The sequence below is a fragment of the Arachis ipaensis genome, chromosome B09 (assembly GCF_000816755.2).
Source record: "Arachis ipaensis cultivar K30076 chromosome B09, Araip1.1, whole genome shotgun sequence".
NCBI classification, from domain to species: domain Eukaryota; kingdom Viridiplantae; phylum Streptophyta; class Magnoliopsida; order Fabales; family Fabaceae; genus Arachis; species Arachis ipaensis.
Window position 1 is genome coordinate 26,558,337 of NC_029793.2, and position 10,355 is coordinate 26,568,691.

Genomic DNA, 10,355 nt, shown 5'->3' on the forward strand with positions numbered 1-10,355 from the left:
TCTAATGATACTATAATTAAAATTTTTAAATACAAAATATAAATCAATGTAAATATTTTTAATTTTTCTATTATATATCATTGAAAATCAGAATTTTCCACTCTCATCTTTTTAACCAATGTGTTACTAGTACAATCTTAAAATAAAAGTATTTAAATTAAAACTATGTGCCCTTTCCTTTCCTTTCTTGAGTTAACTTTTCTGCCTTGTGCTCTTTGGTAGAAAACTGCTCTTCTCTTCACTTTGGCCTTTTTGGGATGGTTTTTCAAAACCATGATCGTTTGGAAAGGTTTCATTATTTGGGGACAAATTCAAAAAAATATCTTTGACATTTGAGCTGGTTAAAGTCATATTTCTAATGCTGGAAATTCAACTATACATCCATCGAAATTGATAATCTTATTTGCTTTGATTTGAAAATTACATGCATGTCCTTTTCGTTAAATGTGGATTTCATCAATGTCAAGTTTTCTGACTTCATATATATGGCTTCTGTTTGTGTGGAAAGATACTGAAACCGTTATTTTTAAGTTTTATTTTTTATTATTTTTTTTTATGTTTGGTAGTGAAAGGTATTAGAATTGAAAAAATCTAGGGCCAGCAATTTTATTGAATTTTGACCAGCATGTAACCAGCAGAGAAAGGTAAGTCATTGGATGAAACCTCACACCAATCTCACACCATTAAATCATTATTGATGGCTATTTGATATCTACCAATCACAAAAGTTGCTGGCTCCCTAGCATTGCTCATTAAAATTTGAATAGAAAGCTTAGAAGATGAAAGAAAGGAGAGAAGAGTGATTAGGAAAGGTTAGATCTGCAATCTAAAATTGCATACTGTGTTCAATCGATCCAATTGTGTATTAAAGGTTTGATCCCTTTTTAAAGTTATCATGAGAGAGTGAGTTCTAAAAGCCTATGAAAATTTAACAAACAATTAATTCTACTAGTTTTTAAAAGCTGATCTCTAACTGATTCTTAACTAACTTCTTCAACCAAAAGACTAAAGTTAAAAGTACAAAACTAACTTTCTCTAGCTGACTCAGTAGTAATTCAACACTCCTATTATTATCTCTACTTTCTTTTTTGCTCTTTTCTGCTTAAAAAAATCAATTTGTTTTGAGAGGACTGTTCTTAAATTTCAAATCAACTAGCTTTACTCATCACATGTATAGTCTTCTATTACTGTAAGGGTTTGGTCTCCACCATCCTAAGTTTTACTCACCACTTTACATCTACTACTGTCACTGCTCTATCTTCTTAACTGTTCTGTCTCTTTTCCATACTCTAACTCAGCAATGCCTAGCTTGGTTCTAAAGTAGAGAAAACTCTCTAAAGGTATAGCCTTTGTTAGAATGTCTACCCCTAGAATGTGACTTATCCTGACAGTTTTGCTATTTACATGATCTCCACAAAGTGTAAATCTATCTCAAAATATTTTAACTTGGAGTGAAGAATTGGATTGGCAGCTAACAACATTGCATTCAAGTTGTCATAATACATCAGTGGTGCTTTTTTTTGTGCAAATTGTAATTCAACCATTAAGTTCTTTATCCAGAGTAGTTCTGCCACCAAATCGGCCATTCTCCTATATTCTGCTTCTGTATTGGACCTTGCCACTGCTATTTGCTTCTTCGAAGCCCAAGAGATCAATTAGAACCAAAGAACACACAGTATCTGCTTGTGGATTTTCAATCATCAGGGCCTCCAACCCAATCTGAATCACAATAAGCAGTTACTTGCATCGAGCTGTCTTTGTTCAATTGCAAGCCATAATTTCTTGTCTCACTGAGGTGCCGAAGTATCCTTTTCATCATCCTCCAATGAGTGTCTAAGGCAGCTTGAACAAATTATGACATTTTATTGACACTGTAGGAGATTTCTGGTCTGGTTACTGTCAGGTATTATAGACTCCCAATTACAGATATGTAGAGTTGAGGATCACCAAAGCTTAAACCCCCAAAAGCTGAGAGCGTCACAGTAGATGGAAGAGGTGTGTGGTAACTTGTGCACTCATCCATATTAGCTTTCTTTAATACTTCCCCAATGTACTTCTGTTGTGACAGGATCAAACATCCAGTTCTTGTTTTTGCCACTTGAACTCCCAAAAAGTAGTGGAGATCACCCATGTCTTTGAGTGAAAACTTTGCATTCAGCTTCTCGATTACCTCTTTTACATGTTGTTCAGACTCACCAGTGATGATAATATCATCTACATATACCAGTACAAAGGTCTTTATCCCTCTTACATTTTGCAAAAATACTGAAACATCCGACTTTGTTGCTTGGAAACCAATTTCAGCCAACCCATTTGCCAACTTGTGTTACCATACTCTTGGGGCTTGTTTCAAACCATAGAGGGCCTTTGTTAATTTGCACACGATTGAAAAATTACCAATTTCATACCCTTTAGGTTGTTTCATGTATACCTCTTCCATCAAATCCCCATGTAGGAACGCATTATTAACATCTAGTTGTTTGATTACCCAAGAGGCCAAGACCTAGCGAGGGCAATTGATAGGAGTAACCTGATTGAGGTAGGCTTTACCACTAGACTATATATCTCAGTAAAGTCAAAGCCAGACCTCTATGCATAACCTTATGCTATAAGCCTTGCTTTGTATTTTTGTAGGAACCCATCTGAGTTATATTCGATTCTAAAAATCCATATGCTCCCTATTGCTTCTATGTTTTGAGGGAGAGTGACCAGCTCCCAAGTTTTGTTTTTCATCAATGCTACATACTAGGTCCATTGCTTCCTTCCACTGTGGTGAGTTGAGGGTTTGCTGCACATTCCTTGGTTCTATACTTGCTTGAAAAGCTCTTGGCTTGAACACACCAGTTTTGCTTCTAGTGATCATTGCATGTGAGTTGTTTGAGTTACTTGTTGCATAGGAGCTTCTGATTCAGTGAGTGGCAGTATAATTTCTATATCATTGATTGGCACTGGAATCGAAGTTGTTGACACTGCTACTGGTCTTTGTTGAGCTGATTCTGTCCTGATTGAATTTGTCACTACTGCTATTTTTTGCTGCATTAAATCTCCAATTCTGAAATAGTTTAGGACTATTGCTATGGATCTTTGCTGGTCAGATGGTATTGTTCTATTTGTTTCTTCAACTCTAAGGTTGCTATTTGGAGAGACACTTGATGATTGGGGTTCAGGTTGACTGTTGTTTTTTGCATGAATTGGTATTAGAGGCTCTTGAAGTTGCTGTGTGACTTCAGTAACTCTTGGAATTGTTGGAATGGCTGAAATTGTTGGACTTGAGGCTTCTGATCCATGTACATTATTGACTTCCTTTTCTGCTTCTTGAAAAGGGAAGCTATATTCAAAGAAAATAACATGAGGAGTTATGATGACTCTTTAAAAAAAATGATCATCTAACCTTCTCCACATCTGATGCGTAAGTGTACAACCAACCATTCCTGTAGTGAAAAGATTTGACATAGAAGCTAGCATTCAATATTTCAGAAGAGCATCTTGCCACTTCCATTTCTAAAACTATGGATTCATTGTGCCGTCAGAAAAAAAAAACTTGAGGAATATCATCTCTAGTAAAGTGATTCAACATGTCATTTCCTTCAACTATTGATTTTGTCTGATCTTTTCATTGTAGATAATTATTTTCATCTAATTTCATGGATATTGGAGTTGCAACAAATTTATGCAGCATCGTTCTTGAGATCTGCTCTGCTGTTTGTGAAAGTTATGGTACCTAAGATTTGATACCATGAAAGGTATCAGAACTTGAATAGAAAGCTTAGAAGAAGATGAAAGAAAGAAGGAGAAAATAGTGGTTAGGAAAAGTTAGATTTGCAATCTGAATTTGAATCTGTATACTGTGTTTATTCAATTGTTCAGTAAAGGTTTGATCCCTTTTTATAGTTGTCATGACAAAATGAGTTCTAGAAGTCTATGAAAGCTCAACATACAACTAATTCTACTAGTTTTTAGAAGTTGATCCCTAACTAATTTCTAACTGACCTCTTCAACCGAAAGGCTAAAGCTGAAAGCACAAAACTAACTTATTCTAGCTGACTCAGCAGTAATTCAATACTCCTATCAGGTAGGATACTATAAAATTAAACCATATTAGTTGATTATGAAAATAATTAAGAGAAAATGATACTTATTTTCTGCGAGATATTTAAATAAAATTCTCTTATATTCTATTTTTAAAATATATATTCTTTTTGTAAGAATTAAATAACATACACTTTTATTCATTTGATTAAAATATTTTTTAATAATCCACTACAAGAAAAATACCCATTCAGCCACACTTTTTTAAGCTACATTTGAAAAGCGTAGTCTATTCATAGAATAGGCTACGCTTTTCTCCGTGTTGCCTTTTTATAAGAGAAAAGGATACACAAATGCGGCATCATTTAAAAAGTGTAGCCTTAGGTATTATAGAAATCACTTATAAAGCGTAGCCGTAGGTTAATATCTATAGGTTCACTTTTCATATCAAAAGAGACGCTTTTAAAGGGTAGCCTATTTTTTAAATTTTGGGTGCACTTAAAAAGTGATGCCTAATGTATCCAGAGCAAAATACTTACCACTTGGTAACTTTTTTTCCTCTTTTACGCGAAAGGAAACCTACACTTAGCGAAAATTTCTTCAATTCCCTCCTAGGTCATCACTCCCCTCCAAAGCCCCTTCATCCTTGCACTGACCCGTGAAGAAACCCTCCCACCACACTCATCATCGCCACTGACCACCACCATCGCCACTGACCACCCTCTCACTGCACCATTGCGAAGAAACCCTCTCACTGCAGCATCGTGAAGAAACCCGTACTCATCACCACTCACTACAAGAAAGTCACTCCTGTTCACCCTCACCATCGTCATCTCTGCGCTTCTCACCTTCGCCAACCCTGTCGCGCACAACCCTCACCGTCGCCACCACTCACTCATCTTCATCACTCACGACTCACCACACCGTCAGTCATCTTCATTGTTGCTTCTCTTTGCTGCGCGCTCACATTAGGAAGACTCTACCTCAACTGAAAGCCTCTCATCAGTCGCTCACCATCGTCAAGAAGGTACGTATTCACCTTCATTTGATTTCTAAAATCTGAGAGGGTAGGATTCCGATTTTAGGGTTACAATTTGGGGTTTGGTACAAAATCCTGTGAACTCGTGAATTGATGAACATGCATGCTAATGTTGCGGTGCAGTAGAACTAGTGAATTTGGGGGTTTCATTCTGTTAGTGTTGCACTGCAGGGTTTACTGTGACTTGTTGCTAAAATTTTATGGTTTGTCTGCTCCTGAAGGTCCACTTACGAAGGTTTGCTTCTGTATGATTTTTGGTGCACGCAAAATAATTAGAGCTGTTAACATTTATTGTCTAAATTGAAGTTGCTAAAACAAAGATTGAACTGGATGTGCAGAGTGTCCATAGCAGAAGCTGTGTTATTATATTTTTTGCTTTTATGCACAAACCATTCTTCTGTTAAAATTGTCTTGCCTACTAGTAAATTATGAAAACCAAGTAGGAAGATTGTTTGAGATGATTACTCTTTTTATATAAAAAACAAAAAGATTTTAAAGGATTCTGAAACAAGTATTCTCATAAAATCTTCTAAAGAAACAAATTCTTGTAAAGAGACAGGGTATGGACTTCCATTTTTAACAAATAAAATAACCCTTGAACTGTGAAACGCTAAATCAACAGAAATCAAACTTTCCAATGCAGAAGATTATTGTTTTCATTGTTTTATCTTTGGAATTTTTGTTACTCGCAGGTTTTGACAGAGAGTATTGATCGTGTCTTAGAGTTTGTTAAATGAAGTAAGGCAATCAACCCACTGTTGCATTGGAGACAGCTACAGCCTTGCAGGTATGTGTGTTTTGTCTCTTTCTTCTAATCATAATAGAAATTTGATTTAAAAGAAGACCAGAACATTGTGTTTGTTCCTGATTTTGCGTATATTTGTTTTGTCTTTCAATTACACTTAGTAAAAATGAAGTCTTATATCAGTTAAAGCAGAGATCCCTTCTGGTATATTACCAAAAATTTTATTACAAGAAAGATCTAATTATTTCAGATGAATCATTTCAAATATTATTACAAGAAAGATCCATTCAAAACTGTTGTAAGATAGGTTTGAGACATTATTATGTTGGTTACTCCACAGTTCACTAATTGAAAGCATAGCATGGGCTTCTTGGTCTAAGGCTTCTTGTAACTGAATACTGAATGTTAAATTTCTTTAAACTATGGCTAATTACCTTAGTTGAAAAGTACCTCTCCCAGGTAATAGAAACAGTAAAGGTTCTTGGTTTTTGGTTTCCTGATTCTGATCTTGTGATAATAGTGTGAATTAGAAGTTGTATGAGGAATAGGAGGTAAGTAGATCTCAATACACTAATAGTTATCTGAGTTTGAGCCTAGTCAAGTGCTGTTAACTTATTCAATCTTATGCTAACTTTCTTCCCTGACTGAAAATATAGGAACTTAAGTCTATAGATGCTGTTTCCTTTGTGGCAATACTTTGTCCTTTTCTTTTACCATGTCAATCATTAGCTATAGTTTCTCAGGCTTGTGTTTACTAGGTTAATCCCTGTATCGATAAATAACTTATTATCGTAGATTAAGTTTATTTAATTTTACATTTTTGATATATATGCATGCACACTGAACATCTTGTGGCTAATATATGTATGTACAGATGTATATTAATTGAGAAGAGAAAAAGTAAGTGATCAATCAAATAGATACTGTGGTATTGTATCTTATTTATTTAATTTAATGAGCAGGCTTATTATCTTATGAATCTACTCTGAATTCTGTTTGAGTAAACATTTTTATTTTACTGTATAAATAGTACATGATAGGAGTTAAAGTTAATTTTTTGTATTTATGTTGCTTGCTTCGTTTGAATTTGCTTTTTGATTTTGCATCTTGCTTCTTTTGCCCGAGTATCCTGCTTCAGCTCCCATTTTGGAGGTAGCTTTGTGTGTGTGTGTGTGTGTGTGTCTGTATTCATTGGGTGTGTAGGTATCTAGATGTATTACTACTGATTTGCTAAATATATCAGATTAGTTTACATTTAGAATTGTTTCAGGTTCTCTGTGTCCTACTACTTCAGAATGCTGGGCCGAAATCTAAGGATGTCTCTGCATGTTCCTCTTTTGTAAAAGGGAGAGATTAAGCATCAAATTCTAAACAGTATTATCAAGGATTTGGTAAGATTAATAGAGATCAAAAGCAACTAACTTATCCAGTGACCTAAAGGTCATGGTAGCAGCCTCATTCATTGGGGCACTAGTTTATGCAATAGCTGCTGTTTTTGTAGTATGTCAGTTCAAAACTAACTAGTATTTTGCTACTAAGTAAAGGGAATATTTGCACTGACAGAGACACAATACACAATACACAATGCACATATATATCCAAATCAGTTAGATATATCTATGTTTATGAGTTACAAAATATAAATCTGATTAACTTGTTTCTAAATTCTTGTTAACAAGTATAGACTTTTTTGACCTTTCCTTCTCTTGTGGTTTATCTGCTGATATATAATTCAGATTCAGCTTTTATCTCAGTTAAAGTAAGTAATCAAACAAGTTCTCCTGGTTCTGTGCACATTGATAATTTGGATAAGGTGAGCTTTTTATAGCCCTTTTATTCTGTTTCTTCTGAACTTTCATCTTTGGTTAATAAATTAGTTACTATATATTTGTGTATAGATACATATATTATTTAACTTAGGTTTAGTGTTTACTTTTTGGTCTCATCCTCAGCCTCTTCTGCGCCCAATATCTGAAAAAAAAAAACTGAAAGGGCAACAACTTGTGTGAAAGTGAATAGGTAGTACTATAGCTTGCTTACCACTTCAAAATCATGCTTCCTTAAACTTTGAAGCTTGATTATATATAAAAATTTGACCATTACCATGTTTTTGGCATTTAGAAATTTAGGAGTAATATAAAATGTGTAGCATCCCATCACTTTGAAAAAGAAAAAAAAAACACCATACAGGATCCTCTAAGTTTTGATTTTGTTTTGGACAATACTTTTAGTTTCATGCAGGAAAGAATGTAGGACTTGGCAAAGACTATACCATCTTCTCCTTGATTGATGGAGTTGTAAAAAATTTGGGCCTGACAGGAAAAAGGTTAAGTGAAGCTTTTTACACCATGATTATGTTACTTAGAAAAATTATAGAGAGTACAAATTGAAGCTTAATTATTATGATTTCTTCTACTTCAGGTGAGTGTTTACCCACGAGAAGTGCAACCTGAGAATCCCAACAGCTATAGAGCAAGGAAGAGGGAGTAATTCAGGATGAGGCGCAAACGCAGAAAGGCTAGAGAAGCAGGAGCAGTACTTTAACCCCAACTGGTGCTAGCTTCTATTCCTGATGTTGCCATCACTAATCCAGTGTGCTGATACATGTGTAAAATTCCCCCTGTACCTGTGATTCCCTTATAGCGTTGTATTCAGTTTTGTTTTGAATTTTGAAACAGAAAACTAATTATGCTTTTATGTATTATTCTTGACATTTCCTTTTGTTCAATAATTTTCTGTTTGATGATGAGTTCTCACACTTCCCACCTTCACAAGCTAAGCTAAATTGATATACATTGATATTACCGGGTCATTCACCCTTCTGATTAATTTTCTTTTTACTTTGGGTCCCTAACTTTAATTATTTAACCATTTTTCTTGTTCTTATTCATCTTTTTCAAGCAGCTAACCTCCACGAAAGGTTCGAGCAACATAGACACGTGGTTCGTTTCTCATCCAACATTGCATTCTTTTTAATTAGTGCTAAATTAAGACTTGAAATATGTTGCATTTGACTACTTCCTACTACAATACTTGTTATTTGTTATAGTGCGTATTCTTGATTTGTATGTGTTGAATTATGAAATTGAAGTGATCAATGTGACTAACAGGATTTGTTAAATGGCTTTTGTGCTTCCAAGAAAAGCAAGGTTCGATTTAAAATAAATGACATTTGTGCTTCCAAGCTTCATTTGCAATTGCATTTTGCCATAGCCATTGCTTACTTTCCTTTATTTGCAATGAGAATAATAGAAAAGCAACAAGTTTGTTTTCTTGTATTTTTAATCTTTAATCTGATACTTGCAATTGGAACCTGTTCTTCATTTGTTGCTCTTGCCAGGCAGACTTTTCAGAATTCATTCGGTTCTATGATTTTGTTTTCTTCATGTGTCGCGAGAATGGTCAAAAGAATATTTGTAAGTAGCCCGGTCATTTCCTTCAACATAATCTTGTATTGATTGCGTATGGTGGTGAATCAGTATGCAAAATCCTTACATGCTTCTCTTTTTGAATTATGATAATCTGCAGCTGTAAGCAGGGCAGTAATTGCTTGAAAATTAGTTCTTGTTGGGAATGAACAAGGGAATGAACACTGATACAATTGTTAAGGCCAAGAGTTTTCTTGATGGTGATGAAGATCAGCATGAAAAAGATGTGTTTGAGAAGAATAATTTGAAGGTGCTTCAGAATATTTTTTAGTCATTATGCCGAGATTAGAAGATTAATGATTTTTTGTTTGTTAAGTTTTTTTCGGATATAGAGTGCAAACTTTGCATTTTAATTGATATGTGATACAAGTTTCATGTGACTTAAATTATCTCTTCTTAAGATTATGTCTTTGAATTGTGTAAGGATGATTTTTATTATTTAAAAAAATTATTTAGTATAATTATGTGTTTAATTTTATTTTATAATATTTAACTCATTTAAATAAAAATGTAAAATTATATATGTAATAATATTATTAAATATTATGTTGTATAAAAAGTTATTAGAATATTATATACATATAGAAAATTAAAAAAAAAATAATGAAGGACCTAAGGCTACACTTATAAAGAGTAGCTATGGTATACAGAAAATAAAAAAAAAAAGACCTAGGGCTACACTTATATAGAGTAGCTATAATATACAATGCGGCTACGTTTTACAAGTGATGCAGTAGCGTTGAAAAGCGTAGCCTATTCTGGTAAAATTGGAAGCTGAAAAGCGTAGCCTTTGGTCCTGGACAGCATCACTTGAAAAGCGTAGCCTATTCCCAAACGCCAAAAGCGTAGCCCTTGGTGCTGAAAAGCGTAGCCTTTGAGAATAGACAACGGCCGAATAGGAATCACCCCCAAAAAGCGTAGCTGTAGCCCAAAAAGCGTAGCCGTAGCCTAAGGCATAATTTTTTTTCACTTTTGGCTACACTTTTCAAGTGTACCTGAATGGGTGTTTTTCTTGTAGTGATCATTTTTATATATAAATAAGTGATAATTATTTTATTGATTAAAAAATAATATAAAATATATACTTATTATTAATATTATTATTTCATGAATA

General features: G+C 34.1%; 2 long non-coding RNA genes across 2 annotated transcripts; both read left to right on the forward strand.

Moving 5' to 3' along the window:
- Positions 4,824-7,398, forward strand: LOC110266622. The gene is made up of 2 exons (XR_002354063.1): positions 4,824-5,056; positions 7,084-7,398. It is a non-coding gene; the product is annotated as an uncharacterized LOC110266622 (long non-coding RNA).
- On the forward strand, positions 8,104-8,610 carry LOC110267119. The gene is made up of 2 exons (XR_002354458.1): positions 8,104-8,139; positions 8,235-8,610. It is a non-coding gene; the product is annotated as an uncharacterized LOC110267119 (long non-coding RNA).